This window comes from Sapajus apella, unplaced genomic scaffold (assembly GCF_009761245.1).
Source record: "Sapajus apella isolate SASKATOON/1434 unplaced genomic scaffold, GSC_monkey_1.0 scaffold285, whole genome shotgun sequence".
Classification (NCBI taxonomy): domain Eukaryota; kingdom Metazoa; phylum Chordata; class Mammalia; order Primates; family Cebidae; genus Sapajus; species Sapajus apella.
Genome location: NW_022437225.1, coordinates 94,357 through 110,929, shown reverse-complemented (window position 1 = coordinate 110,929; position 16,573 = coordinate 94,357). Strand labels below are relative to the sequence as shown.

Sequence of the window (16,573 nt, the reverse complement as noted above, 5' to 3'; positions counted from 1 at the left end):
TCAGAGCATTAGCCCTCCTGTTTTCCTGATGCATAAAGCAACTTGCATCTGTTAACTACTCTTCCTTGGGATGATCAAGGAGCTCATCTCAAGTCTGGCCTGCTAGAATAAATTTGTTTCATAACCTGTGACATGGTTTGGCTGTGTCTCCAGTCAAATCTTATCAATTATAGCTCTCATAATTCCCATGTGTCTTGGGAAGGACCCAGCTGGAGGTAATTGAATCGGGGAGTGGGGTGGGACTTTCCCATGCTGTTCTTGTGACAGTGAATAAGCCTCATGAGATTTTATTTTTATTTTATTTTACTTTTTGAGACATAGTCTTGCTCTGTTGCCCAGGCTGGAGTGCAGTGGCATGATGTCGGCTCACTGCAGCATCTGTCTCTTGGGTTCAAAGGATTTTCCTGTCTCAGCTTCTTGAGTAGCTGGGATTACAGGCACCCACCACCATGCCTGGCTAATTTTTGTATTTTTAGTAGAGATGTGGTTTTTAGTAGATGTATTTTTAGTAGAGATATTGGCCAGGCTGGTCTCAAACTCCTGACTTCAGGTGATCCACCTGCCGCCTTGGCCTCCCAAAGTGCTGGGATTACTCCTCTTTATAAAGAGGAGTTTTCCTACACAAGCTCTTTTGCCTGCTGCCATGTAAGAGATGTAACTTTGCTCCTCATTTGCCTTTTGCCATGATTGTGAGGCCCCACCGGCCATGTGGAACTGTGAGTCAAATAAACCTCTTTTATTTATAAATTACCCAGCCTCATATATGTCTTTACTAGCAGCATGAGAACATATATGTCTTTACTAACAGCATACAACCGGTATGCTGGGAAGGCTAGGAGCACCTGTGTGCTGTAGCAGATAAGTAGCTGGGTTTATAATTTGTCAGACTTCAAGGATTATGTCTGGAGTGTCTAGCAATAAGGACTGATACTTTAATAAATGTTCTCCTATAATCCACTGGTACCCTTTAGCTTCTAGGACCACCTTCCCTTGGCGTGGGGTCGAAAAACCTTTAGGTGCTGTCCTAATGTTTATTAGCCTTGCCTACTAGAAAAGTTGTAGCAGCAACAGTGCTAAGAAATCTAGGACACCCTGAGCCCACCTGGTCTATCTGCTCAGAAAAGTAGGCTACTAGCCTTGGAATGTTTTCCAGTTTTGGGACAGGATTACCCAAGGCCTATGCCTTACTTTTTGGCCACATAAAGAAAAAATGGGGCCAGGCGCGGTGGCTCATGCCTGTAATCCCAGCACTTTGGGAGGCCGAGGCGGGTGGATCACGAGGTCAAGAGATCAAGACCATCCTGGTCAACAAGGCGAAACCCCGTCTCTACTAAAACTACAAAAAATTAGCTGGGCATGGTGGCGCGTGCCTGTAATCCCAGCTACTCAGGAGGCTGAGGCAGGAGAATTGCCTGAACCCAGGAGGCGGAGGTTGCGGTGAGCCGAGATCGCGCCATTGCACTCCAGCCTGGGTAACAAGGGCGAAACTCCGTTTCAAAAAAAAAAAAAAAAAAAGAAAAAATGGTTCATCCAACTTATGGACATCCAAGGCTGCAGCAGAGCCTAATTTCTCTTTGAAAGTATTGAAGGTTAGCTTGTGGTTCTAATTATATTCAAGGAGCTCTAATATATTCCTTTTAGTGTGTTATATAAAGGCATGGCTACATGTCCAAATCTGCAAATCTGGTAACCCATAAGCTGCAGTACCCGACTGTCCCCTAAAAAGGCCCACAGTCATTGTTGGACTGGGACTCTTGGATGACTAAAAAAACTTTTTTTCCTTCAAGAGATGTTGATCAGTTCCAGAGGTTAAGACTGATTCCAAATATTCGAGTCTTTGAGTCATAATCTGAGCCTTGTATGGTGATACCCTATAGCTGCCATTTCCCAGGAAATTTATCAATTTAACAGTATTATTATCTGAGTCTTTTTCAGTCAGGCTAGCAATGAGCAAGTCATCTACATACTGAATAACTGTGCCCCTTTGCACTTGTGAGTTTCTTAAGTCCTTAGCTAGAACATTTTCAAATAATTGGGGTAACCCAGAACTCTTCAGAGAGGACTGCCCAGGTTAGTTTGGAGGCTAAATGAGTATCTGGATCAGTCCATTCAAAGGCAAACATATGGTGAATCTGTATGCATTGAGATGCAGGAAAATGTCTTTCATATCTGAGAATGTAAACCAGCTTGCATCCCCCAAGACTTGGGTAAGAATTGGGGACAATGGGGTGTATGGAGACAGCTGCATTTATTATTAATGCTCTAAGTTTCTGACAAATCTGTAGGCTTTTGATCTGGTAACATGGGAACATTGTAAGGAGACTCTCATGGTCTTAATAAGTCATATGGCAAGAATTTGGCAATAAGGGGTTGAATTTCCTCTCATGCTCCCTGCCTTAAAGTGTATTGTCTTTTCTGAAGGCGAGGAGCATGAGGCTGAAGTTGGATTTGAATCGGGGTGGTCTTTAGTGTGTTTCCCAGAGCCTGTGTGGCCCAAACCTCAGGATTTACTTGAGACAACACCTCAGGTGGTAAATGTGACACCTATTCTTAACTTTTTTTCTCCCCTGAGGGTTCAGGAACAAAAGTAACATTTTATCTGCTTTACGAATATATATATATATATATATATACACACACACACACACACACGCAGACACCACTTATTTCTCAGACAGAGAAAGAATATTTCCTTCCATTTAGGCATTCCTAAATTGCTGCCCAGTAAACCGTGAGCTCTTGGAGGAGGCCAAGGCAGAGCAGACCCTCAGGTGGCAGGCAATGCACTTGACCCTGAGGACATCAGGTACCAGGCCCGCCAGCCTCCGCTGGCGCCCGAGCTGCCCCTGCAGCGTAGACCTGGCACGGGCAGCAAGTGGCTGGACGCCCCAGACCAGGCCCGCCCCCCAGCAGCAGGGATCCTGGGGCCCGGCGCCCAGGCGGCAAAGTCAGGCGGTCGCCCCGCCAGCAGCCACTCAGTCTCATCGGTGTGGATGCAGAGTGCCCAGCGCAGGCGCCCAGGATCTGGAGAGGTTTCCAAGAGAAGCGCACCCTCAGGCCATTTGGGCTGTGCACTCCGTGACCCTGACGGCATCCAAGGGAAGCTCCGCCATCCCGCGCCAGTGCCAGAGCTGCACCTGCAAACTGCGCATCCGGCATGGGCAGCAGTGGGGGCGGGTGGGTGAAGGAGCAACCGCTGACTCTCTCTCTGCCTGACACCTGCCAGGCAGGACCCGAGGCCAGAGCCTCAGGGCTGAAGCCAGGCCATCCGCGAAGCCGTTCCGTGGCCGGGAGGGCCCATGCCAGACCCAATCTCCCTTCCGAGGGGGAGTGGGGCGCCTCGCTATGAGACAGAGCATCCTCCTCAGCCGGGGCGGGCTGCGCGCCTGCGATCCTGCGCCTAAGGTCCTGGGGCCGCGCGGGCGAGCCCAGGAGAACCCGGAGCTGCAGCCCCACCCGCCTGCGCGTGCATGGGAGTGACTTCGGGAGCCTGGGGGCCACCGAGGGGCAGGCGCGCGCCTAACGGCTTCGCAGGGCTCGCTCGGTCTGAGACGTCAGAGGCTGCAAGCTCGCTGCTGAAGGCTGTGGTGGACGCGGCTGGATCGCGGATTCTGGGCTAGAAATCAGATTTGCGGATTGGGGGTTGGATCGGGGATTTGGGACTGGGGTGGGGGGCGGTGAAAAGGTGACAGGGACCCTCCGCTGCTCAGGAGCGGGTGGTTGGGGATCTGAGAAGTCACCGCCATGAAGAAGTTCCTCCGCCTCGGAGCCGCAGGGGCCAGGCGGTCCTGGGCTCCATAGACCTGGTCTACACTGCTTCCGCGCATCTCGAATCCGCGACGCGGAACCGCGGAAGATCCACAGGGCGGCTGTCAGGGGCGACGCTGCAGAGGTGTTGCGGCCCGGCGCGCAGGAGCTGAGACCTGGACCCCGGGACAAGCCGCACAGGTACCGGGGCTCAGCCCGGGGTGGGAGGGGTCCCGAGGCCCGTCTTCCCCGCAGCCCTTGGGGCCCGCCCTTGGAGAGCGCCGAGCACCCTCGGAGCAGCGGAGCCAAACGGAGCCTCAGCTGCTTTGCATCCCTCCTAATTCCCCGGCTGGAGCACTTTGTGGAGAATGCGAAAGATTTAACTCATTAAGTTAAGCATATGCAGTGTTTTGTTGTAGCTGTTCTTAACGTTCACGTTTAAAACACTGTGTTTTATACATTATAGGAGGTGCCTAATGAGAGAACTCATTCCCCTATCAAAAATAGCTGCAGTCATTTTCAGTAAGCGGGAGAGTTCTCAGATAAAACTGCCCGTTTTACATCGATATCCACCTGTGTAGATCGGTTCTTTACTGAAGGTTCTCAGAGGGAAACTTGGAAGTGGGAGTGGGTTCTGTGTTCTTCAATGGGAAGACACGTTTTTCTCAAAATGTGAGCTCTTTCTGTGTTTATCAATTTTACATAAACCGAATGAAAATATCAAGGTTTTAACATTGTTGCATGACATCTGCTGTCTTTTAGCATTCTGATGGCATTTTAAAAAATTTTATAATTGAGTGAAAAAACACTTGCCTCTCTAGATATGAAAATGTGCTCTAATTTCTTCAATTAATTGTTTACTAACAGCTGGAAAGACAGATAAATGCATGGAACAGTATGGGAAATCCAGGAACACTGAAATTATATATGTAAGAATTGATCATAACAGTTATGAATGGGAAAGCGTTAATTATTGATGAAAACATTCCTGCTTTTTGAAGACAACTAATAAAATTTTCTGTCACAAACATGAGTTCCTGATGGAATACAGATTGAAATTTTTACACATGCAAGTTACAAAACTACCAAAAGAAAACACAAATGCGTATTTTACAGATACATTTTATGTTGACAAAGACCTTCCTAAGAATTACCTCACAGGCAGGCATTCTGAAGGTTGATTTAGCAAACTAAAAATTAAAACTGCCTGTGTATCAGAAAAGAAATATATACTTGAAAAGTATTTACCATATTATATATATTCAGATGAAAAGTGTGTTTTCATTTTACAGGAAATTCCTTATATATCATATAATATGTATATATATATAGTACTGATATATATAACATATTACAGATATGTTATATATATCAGTTATATATACAAATTAGATAAAAATTTATATATATATATACACATTAGATGAAAAGTGCATCTTCATTTTACAGGGAATTTTTTCAAATCAAATAAAACTCTAAAAGTGGACAAAGTACTTTTTTTCAGATCTACAAGTTACTTATGTACATAGGAAAAAATCCTTTGTGTCCCTGGTATAAGAATTTAAATTAAAAGAGGAATGAAACTGTTTTCTGTTCAAAATATGTGAGGATGTTTTGTACTGCTGCTTAAAATTTAAGTTACCTATTACTTTTCAAATAGATAATTGGTGGCAAGTACTACATTAAAAAAATGTGTATACCCTTTACCCATCAATTCTATTGTTGAGAAATGTTAAGTTGTTGAGAAATGCTAAGTGTATGAATATTGTGAAATGCTGAGTGTATGATAGAATATATTGTTTGCTAGGAAGAAAGATGGCAAGGAAAACCTAGCTGCCTCCCCCACTCCGAGTAGAAAATGACTTGGGGCATTCAAAAGTGGCAGGACAATATATAAATATCATACGCTGGTTAAAACAATTCTTTAAGTGTGGGACATCTGATCCTGCCCCATGGCTTTCTCGTGGAGAATACTTTTAGTTTGTCTGTGATCAGTGGTAAGTGGGTACCAGCTGCTTACGTGGTATATTTTTGTGTTATGAGAAAATACTGAACATCTGTTTGTTAATAATCATCACCTGTTCAGAGAAATAATTGCATGGGTCAGAGTCTGCTTGAGGCCCACATCCTGGAATGCTATCAGGCCCCTGAGGCTGTCAGCTTGGAAGGCTGCTGGTCCCTTGGATAGCTCACTTTGTTGTTCTATCTGGGTGTCTGCTTCTCAATTCCTTCAGCGCCACCTGGATGGGGATCTCTATGGCTGAGCTGGTACTCAGTATTCCATTATACTAAAATACCCTTAGGAAGTAGAGATACATGCGCTTTGTTTTTTGCAGCACTTATTTTAAAAAAGAACACATAGAATAAATTCTAAAAATAAATTTCTTTTGCATCCATAGGATGGAATAATATATGGCCACTGAATGTGACAATAGATATAGAAGTATGTTAATGTGCGAAGATGTATCTTGTTACAGCCAGCAAGGAAAAAAATCAGTTTGATTACACATACACACAACATACCCATGGTCTTGTGTTAGCAAAAAAGTGTACAAAATATAAAATTTGTAATTTCTGGGCCTTTGTATTTTAAGTAAAGTTATTTTTTTCCTTTTTCTTATCTGTAATTGCTACAGTGAGCATGTATAACACTTTTAGTAAAAGTTTATTATTAATGGAATAATCCTTGGGGATAGAGGAATATGAATCTTGTACAGATAAAAATAATTTCTCACTTTATATTTTTTATCATTATTGTGTGTCATGATATTTGAACTTTTTTCCTCTTCAGAAATAAAAAGGGAAGGTTTTTATCTGTGTTTCCAGATTTTATGTATATAATTACGTACATACATTTTTCATATATATAGATTTATTCCATTATTGTAAACAATGATAGATTAATCATTTCATTTTACTTGTATTCTTTAAAAATAAAAATAACAAATATAAGTAATCACTATTGCAAAAATGCTGCTTTATAGGAAATACATTTATATTAAATGTATGTTATTTAAAAATATTGAACTCCCCATCTGTATTTATCCATTCTTTCATTCATTTATTCATCAAATGTAACCTGAGTACCTATTATGTAGCATCTACTATCTCTCAGGACCCTTCCATCCTTAAAACTTCATGTTTACCTGTCCTGCCTGCACAAGCTGAGAGATTTAAAATGGGGATATTAGGACTTATTCTCATTTAAACTTTATCTCCCACCTTTCAAACAAATGAATTTCTGAAGTTAGAAAATAGAAGATAATCTTTAACTGCCCTTTCAAAAGTTTATTATTTAAAAATACTAATATTAATTAATGGAAAGTCTGATTTGCATATATTATGTAAATGTGAGTCATACCTATTCATTTGAATCATGAGATTCCTTTGACTTCAAATTGTTTGAAAATCAAATAATTAAATTGTTTAGAAAATGTGTTATTGTTATTTCAATGATCTAAAATGTATTTAAGTGCCACTTATATGCCTAGAACTGCCCTAGACCTGTTGAGTATACCACATTCTACTTAACGTAAGGTCTCATGGATTGTGTGATGCCCCATTATTTTATATATCAATAAAATAATTTTTAAAATACTACCAATTATAGTTGTAATAAATCATGAATTATAGGTGGTATTGCAATATTAGAGGTGTTAAAGTGTCACCTATTTAAGTCATCCTACAAAGTAGGTATAACTGTATTATTTTACTTAATTAAAATGTCATTGTTAAGTAGTAGTAATAGTAAGAATTATAACATCAAGCTGAGTGCAGTGGCTCACACCTGTAATCCCAGAACCCTGGGAGGCTGAGGTGGGAGGATCACTTATTGCCAGGAATTTGAGACCAGCCTGAGCAACAAAGTGAGATTCTTACTCTACATAAAATTTAAATTAGTAGCTGGACATGCTAGTGCACATCTGTAGTCCCAGCTACTGAGGAGGCTGGGGATGGAGGATAGCTTGGGCCTAGGACTTCCAGGCTACAGTGTGGCATGATTACATCATTGCACTCCAGCCTGGGTAAAGAGTCAGACCTTCTCTCAAAAAACAAAAATCTAATGATTTTTGAGTTGTTGCTGTAGCAGCTATTCTAAATACTACATAGTTTCTCATTTAAGCATCATGATGTCCTATGAGACAGCTATTATTGTTGTCTTTATTAATGAGGAAGTTGAGGCACAGAAAGGCTAAGCAATAGCTGGTAAATGACAGAGTTTAAAGTATAACTGACGCCCTACTTGAACTGAATCCAAAGACCAAGCTCTTTCTATTCAAATAGGCTGCTGTTTTCATTACAGTAGCGAGCAATAAGAACTAGCAAATACTGTACTTTCTTCCAAAAAAATGAAGTATTTGTTTTGAAGGAAGAGAAAAAATATGCTATTCAATGTTTACAATCATGTGAATAACTGTCCGTTTTGAGATATTGCACTACAATTTCCTAAAAAGTCCTCTTACTCTCGTAGAACTGCTGCTCTACATTTGACCTGTGCCAGTGGCTGTGTGGAACCGGTCACTCTCCTGGTGAACAGAAAATGCCAGGTTGACATTTGTCACAAACAAATCAGCATGCCTTTGATACAGGTATATAGCAGCCAACTCTTTAAGCATGACATGGGTTTGATTTATATATATATAGAATTAAATTTATCTCATTTAAATATAATTAGTGAAACCTGTGGAATGTTTATTTTGAATTGTTAGAATTTACACTCTATTTCTTGATCTAATATGGAAAGGCTGCACATTGCCAGGAAGAGACTTGTGCCATCATTCTGCTGATTATGCTGTATATAATGAGAGTATGTTACTGGCAGAAAAACTACTTTCTTGTGATGCAAATATTGAAGCACTGGACAAGGTACAGATCAATCAACTTTCTTTTCAAAATATTTGTTTTAACCTTAACATAGGTAAGGGTCAATTTTTTACATTCAGAAGCTCAAGCATTCCGCGAATGCAAGCAAATTAATAATTCTGAAATAATTCTAAAATCGTATTTTAAATACTGATACTTAGAAGCATTACAGGGCACAGCTTTTTAAAATAGTCTTTGGAAAATATTTGTGAATTTCTTGAAGGTAAAACCTTTTCCATTTTTTTTAATGCAGGGTTATTTTTTTTCCCTAATTAATGTAAAACAACACAGGAATGAAAATGTGCCCTGAAAATAGGCTTTGTCTTAAAACTCAAACAAAACTAAAGCAACTTACAATAAATGGAAAATTTGCTGCCGCTGACAATTTTCTAAAAAAACTGATGTATTATCTCTCAGTGGCAAGGCTTAAGAGAGAAAAATGGGAAAGGAAAAGGAGAGCCATCAGAAATATGCAGGTCAGTTGGAAATTAGGTAATAAGGGAAAATGCCAAGAAGAATTTTTTTAAAAGTTTGTTGTTTTTCCGGTTTATGTGTTGAGACAAGGTGCTCTTTAGCTTTGGGGCTAATAAATTTTGGTTTGAAAAGGAGAGTGAGTTTAAACTTGTCTAGAGATTAATTTTAGGAGAACTCTGAGAAAACCATATTGGCAGTGAATATGTGATGACAGAGTGAGAAGCTTCAGCAGAAGGTGAAACAAATTATTAACTGACTTACTACTCATTCAGGCAGAAACAGCCACTTAGAGAAGAGTCTAAACTCTCCTCTAAAATCTAAAATGTCTTGATGGGAAGGTGGGAGATAAGGAGCTTATTAATAGCAGAATCAAGTTGGATTTTAAGTTTATTGTTTCTATTCTACTCATACCCATAAAAATTAAATGGAGATTTAATAAATAACTCTATCTCTTTTCTCTTTTTGGCAACATCTATAACTGATAAAGGGAATTAGCCATGTGGGTGAAGGATGAGACTGAAGTGACTGCCTGCTGCACTAATTCTCAGAATTGTGCATTATAGTGACCTGAGCTAATTTTGTTAAAAAATCTAAAATTGTAGGCTTTCCCCTGAAGATTTTGATATAATAGATCTAATAAGGCCTGAAAGTGTATGTTTAAAAATGTTTTCTTGAAGCTGGGCATAGTGGCATGTTCCTTTAGTCCCAGCTTGAGCCTAAGAGTTTGCGTCCAGTTTGAGCAACATAGTGAGACTCTTGTCTCTAACAATAACAGCAAAAAAACAAACAAACAAACAAACAAAACAAAACAAAAACAAAAAAAAAAACACAACAACAACAACAACAAAACACCTCAAGGTTTGGATATACTCCTGATGAAGCACCCCAGAATAGATAAGTACAATATACAAATTTCTGTATCTCAAAAACATAAGAAATCTCTAGAAGAGTTGCTACATGCCACTTTCTTCAACGTTCCCCTTTTCAGTAAGATGACCCTGACTTACCTGTCTTTCTCTATATCTGTGACTGGGAAGTGAAAGGGAATATTCTTGGCAATATCTCACAGCTTACAGAATAACACGTTTTTCTTCCCACCATTAATCACTCACTGCCATTCAGAGAGTCTTTACAAATTTGCTTATGAGTAATCTTTCACTAAGTAGAGGCAGACCCTTTAATGATTTCATATCCCTTTGTCACCATACAGGTGATTATATGTCAACAAATGTTCATTACAACTGGATTTTCTCAATTAAAACAGTAGCCAATCTTAAACGTTGTTTTTTAGTTGAACTTGTATTATGAACTATCTCAGTATGTCTATTATGTTTATAGAGCTTTAGCATAACCAGGATGTCAGCTTTAAACACTGAAATTCATGAAGCTGATAAGAATACAAATAGGAATTTGAAAAAATAATTTAGTTTTGGCAATCTTATAAACTATTTGGCTACAATCTGGGAAAATTATATACAAACAGATTGTAAATTAATAATTGTCAGAAAAACTCTTGAAGTGGGTATTATAAGTCTTCTTAGCAATTTTTATCATATATTAGGGCCTGATTTTTTGGTAAAACATATGATACTAGAGAAAACATATTTTACATGCAAATACTTGGATTATATACAACCATTTAGTTACACATTCATAGCAAATATAAAAACAAAAGGGCTGTATTTTAAATGTGCTGCACAGATTTGTTTGCCTCTACAAATTGAGTCAACATGTAAAATTTAGAAGACTTATGCAGAAATCTGGACTTCAGACTTGTCCTAAACAATCAAATGTGGTGTTCCCTGAGTTTCTATCACTGTTTGGCCTGCTGTGCAGAGGTTGCTCCTTTATGGAAGGCATATATTCTCCAGTTTGCTAGTGTGCCCACATTGGTACTTTCCTTACTTCAGATGACCTTTCTTCGTCCTTGTAAGTATTTGAGTTTACAACTCTTATGTTGTGGTAGATTCTGATAAAGATTTCAAGGCTTTTAAGTCAGTGTGTATTTGTTTATAATATATAGTCTATAGATTATACAAATCCCTCAATTATGGTCTTGCACTTTAGAAGTTAGTTTAAAACTCTTTCTTTATACCACAAATAATCATCTGCCCATAAGAATGCCTAGAAGCCTTTTTAGGTTATTTCTGATTATCGTTGGATAGTTTATAAATATTGCCGACATTATATCTTTCTCTTTAGCAATCTTTCTTAAAAATGCAAGTGATGTATTGGCTTTCATTATGCTAGAAAAAACCCATATGGATCAGTATGAGAACTTTTATTGATTAGCCATTATATTTTTGATTTATATTTTACCTAAAAACAATTTAAATCACCATTTAAATGGAAGCCAATAAAAATGGATTTAAAATGTATAGTTGCATTAGGGTCCCAGGATTACCATCGTAATTGAGAATAGAATTTCTTACTGAGCTTTGGTTTAATATTTATTTTTAAGTTTTTTAAATCTCTCTCTCTTACACAAAACATACTGAGCTTTCAAACAGTTAAAATAAAAATCTGTTCTCTTGTATTAAAAAAAAAAACCCATGGACTATTTAATAATATGGAAAATAAGTATATTTGAAGCCAATCACTTTTAATTCAGAGCTCATTTTCTTAGTAACCCATTTGGAGCAGGAGTGCCTAACATTGACATCTGGGATCCTAACATCATTAATAGAAGTGAATCAAGCAAGTTTTGTACCACCCAGAGTAAACCTCCAAATGTATTGGGAAGCTCTGGAAACTGTATCTCTGAAACTCTTGATTTCTTAAATGTTAATATTTGCCACAAAAAGTATTGTCAAATGGAGATTAGGTAAATTTCAAAAGATTTCTTAATGATCCGATATAAAATAGAGTTTTGCAATACTTCTCATGAGCAGATTGTCATGGAGTCTTTCTCTTGGGGTACACTAAGCAAATATTATTTGGACTATAAATAAGAAACACTGCTCTAAAGATAATTTAGATTATTAATTTCTGTAAAATCTTAAAGTATTTGCTACTATGTTTTCGTTTTTCTTTGGGGCTATAAAGATAAAAGATACAGCCCTTGCCCTGAAGAAGCTCTTGGTTTCAGTTGGAAACAATGAAGTGACTACAATACACCATGCTAAGTGCTGTGATCAAAGCAAGGATTCTTGGGACTGGTAAATGTTTGGAAGGTGTTTTGGCAATGACAAAGTTAATGTGGGAAGGCAGAGGAGGGATGTTTACAAGGCAAAGAGCAGCACATCAGAAAGCTTGGGGGAGTGAGACGGAAGAGACTGCTTTTCATTTACTTCCTTTCGATATTGTATGTTGAAGTTCAAAACATCTTAGAGAAGACTTTTGGTTCATTTGAGAAATATATAATTTTGTGAATTACTAATTTTTTCTGCTGTTTTATAGGACAGAAACACACCACTTCTTGCTATAATTTGCAAGAGACAGCAAATGGTAGAATTTTTAGTGAAAAATCAAGCAAATGTACATGCTTGATAGGCTGAGATGGTACAGTAGTTCTTTTTTAAAATAAAAACCTGAGTGTTCTAGAGTGGTAAGAGTCACTCATCAGAAATATTAATAAGATGAACATAATTATTGGCATATAGTGAAAAATAACACAAATAATCAGGCAGAAAAGCAAATATTTGGACAGAGCAACATAAAGAACATAAAGAAGAACATAAACTCCAATATATGTGTTCGTTATTTGTAACCTGATGTTTTAGGTCTGGTAATCTCATATTAGCTAAAGGTTTTTGTATTAGTTTTATTAATTTTTAAAGTGTAGACTTTTAGTTTATGACTACTAGTATTGCCATTATTATTATTATTATTATTACTGTGTTCAGGCTGCAGATAGCTCTTATCTGACCACTAGCTGACATGAATTACAATATATCAGACTAGGAATGCAATGGGGAAATTTTCATTTTAATCTTTGCCTAATTTAGATAAGTGACCTCAGCACAGTTTCTTGTCCATCAAAGGACTATAAGTTAGCAACTTGTATTATGTCATACCCCAGTGGAACAAGAGGCTTCCTTGTTGTCCCTTTCCTTTAGCCTTGGTGATAATTTACAAAGATGAACACGAGCACCCAAGATGCTTATAGACACAAGCTAGTACATGTAAATGGTTATTATGTTTACATTGACAGGCAGGATATTAAATTTATAAAGTGTATCAGACTAGCTGTTTAGAAATGTCTTTATTAAAATTCTTGAGTGGAGTTATTTCTTTGTTATTTTAGAACAACCCTCATGCTTGCTGTACATTATGGCTCATCGGGTATGGCCAACATTCTTCTTCAGCAAAATATTATTTGTCTTTACTCAAAATAGGTGTGGATGCAATGCTGAAGATTATGCTGTTTATCATGGGTTCACAAGGTAAGTGTTTGTATTAAAAGGCCAGTTAATACAAATTGATGTTTAAAATAATTGCAACCATTGCATCTTATACATTAGGAGAGAGTTCATAGTTTGTTTTAGGTAGTTTGAAATAGCAAGATTTAGTCCACTTTTTAGCTAGAAATCAAGCAGAAAGCTAGATTAATTAGAAGTACAATGCAAGATTCTTTCAGGACTCTTAAGACCTTTATCCCTAGGGATCTCAGGGTGGTTCATTTTATTCCAAGTATAATCCTCATGCATCAGAAAGAATAGAGCCACATCTTTGACTTCTTTTTTCTTTCTTTTTTTTTTTTTTTGTAAAGGCAAGATCTCACTATGTTGCCCAGGCTTGTCTTGAACTCCTGAACACAAGTAATCCTCCTGCCTCGGTCTCTCAAAGTGCTAGCTACCATAGTTGCCTTGACTTTTCTAATTAGTTATTGGGTCTTAAATCTTCAATTTAGCGGAAAATCTTGAATTGTCCCCTGGGGCTATCTCCTGTGTCTTCCTTCTTTGAATTTTCCAAGAAGCTAAGGTGTTTTCTAAGTCCAAGGAAGGCAATTTTTCTTTACAAGTCAAAAGAAGGGGAACAAAAGGCCATTCTAATTATTCTGTTGTTTCCATGGATTCACTTGCTGTATTGTTGTCATTGTAACCGGTCCGGCAATCTGATAATGATTGACCTTTGCCACCAGGATGCCTTCACTGATTCAGACCCCTTGGTTTCCATGGTGAGTCATACATAGAGTTCAAAGCTACGGTGTTTATTAGTTTATGTACTTATGCTCAGCCATTGTTGCCAGCACCCTGCTCTGAGAGTCAGGCCTTCTAGCTTTACCCACAAAAATGCTGAGCAAATTGATGCTACCCCTACACTAAAAACATTATTTGGAGCCCATATCTTAGCTAGACTTACCCTAGGTCTTCATGGTAAGTTATCCTTTGAGACCCATGTTTGTCTTTTCTCTAACAATATTAGTTAAGATAGTTCTCACCAGTCAGAGCTGTTCAAATAATGTTGCAGGGAGAGATTAGAGTTCCTTTCCCAGATCTGTACATTGAGGCTTTTTTATATCCTGTGCAGGAGCTTTGGTTAGATAGCAGAAGGTTCCACATTGTCTTTCCACAGAGCAGTGGGAACCAACTTGCAGTTGGCCCCTTGAGTAATCCGTTTCTCATACAATAAAAATCTCCCAGGCTACTTGCATCTCTACTATCTCAAGTTTTAAATATATTTTAAAATTCTACCTCACAGGAAACCATTCAGTACAAGTCTCTGAATCTAAAGTAGATGAGTTGGATTGAACAGAGCTAAGCTTCATCTATGGCTCATGAGCATCCATGTATGAAACAGGGCTTTGTACTTGCTTCAGCAGCATATACATTAAAATTGGATCAATACAGAGCAGATAAGCAGAAGCATGGCTGCTGCCTAAGGATGGCACACAAATTCATAAAGCGTTCCATATTTTGCATTGTCCCTGGAAGGTCATTTGACTATTTCTTGACCAGCTCCAAGGAAGCAGCATGAGTCAAGCCCAAACAGACCCGTTATTGAAATTGTGACTATCACTATCAAACTATTGATGTACAGTGATCTATAAAATGAGAACAGAGCTGAGTAACATCTGGGATGTTACATGAAAACATGTTATTATGTGTCTTGGAAATGGGAAAATAGTAACGTGCATTTCCTTCATGGACCTGACTAACAATAAAAGCAGGGTTTTTGTCTTGTATGTTAGTTGGAGAGGACCATGGAGATCCAGAATCCTAGCACAGATCTGCTGGCTCAGCATTTGAGGAGATAGAAAGGAGTGGTAGTTGTCCAAGCCAGGTTTTGACACCTGTTAATTTTCTGTCCTTGGTGTGATTGATGAGCTCAGTAACGGGGGCAATTATTTTATCTATTCTAATGAGATAACAATATATTAATATATACAAATTTAGTTCTAAGTTATTAATTAGCTAAAATGCCCTGAATTACAATAAATACAACTAATAAACAAAATTAGCACTTAGCATTTTCTGAAAGCTGCAACATTTGAATATTAGAACCTATGGGAAAACACACATCAAGCTTTAGTTGGGACTCCAAAATAATTTCAGCAATAAAGTTCAAGAATAAATTATTCCATTGCTTTAGTATTTCTCTGAACATTTAAGCTTGTAATCTCATTACATCTTTCTAACAGCCTAGGGAAGTAAGGTAGCAAAATCTTTATTTTTTAAAAGAAACCATGGAACCTAAGCAACTTGCTTGAACACAAATACCTATTGGATACAGAGCAAAGACTTGTTCTGAGTGCAGGACACTTTGCACAATGTCTGGATAACTATAGTTAATTTACTGAGCTGTGCTCCCTCCATTTCTGAGTACTTCACTTTTTTCTTCTTTAATTAAAAGATTAATAAGTTTATAAAGCTTAAATATTTGAAGTGTATGGGACACTAAATTTCCCATATTAGTGCTGATATTGCCTGAATGGGTTCGGAATTTAGTGTGTTTGGTATTTTTTATTTTACCATTAAAATAGCAATTTTGTTTATTACTTTTTTATACATTGATACCAAATATTGGAACATAAAAAGAAGATACTTAAAAATTACAATGCAGTTAAGACTTCTGATAGTGAATTTCTCATTTCCCTTGGGGTCCTACTCTTGATAAAAAAGAAAGTACGATGTCAGATTAATGAAAAAAGATCAGTTTCAAAATACATGTAAATTGCATGTATATATGTGTACATATATATGTGTAAATTAATATTTAAAATTTAACTTCAGAGTTATTTAAGGTAGTTGTATCTAATTTATAATCTCAAACAGTATTGTCTGAAAAAAATCATTTACTTAATTTCTAAAGTCCTACATATTTTTTTTGCATAAACAGGAAAAAAGATTGTTGTTAGTATGTTGTATGTTTCCTTTATTGTCACATTATAACAAATTGAACTTGTTATACATATTGATCTTCTATTTCATTTTTATAATAAATTGTATTTAGTAAATAATTATAGTTGACCCATGAATAACGTGGGAGTTAGGGACTCTAATCTCTGTGCAGTTGAAAATCTGAGTATAACTTTTGATTTCCCCAT

At 37.8% G+C, this 16,573-nt stretch overlaps 1 non-coding gene across 1 annotated transcript; it reads left to right on the top strand.

Moving 5' to 3' along the window:
* The first annotated feature begins 14,836 nt into the window (after positions 1 to 14,836).
* Positions 14,837 to 14,945, top strand: LOC116545548. Its single transcript, XR_004266348.1, has one exon. It is a non-coding gene; the product is annotated as a U6 spliceosomal RNA (small nuclear RNA).
* The last annotated feature ends 1,628 nt before the right edge of the window (positions 14,946 to 16,573 follow it).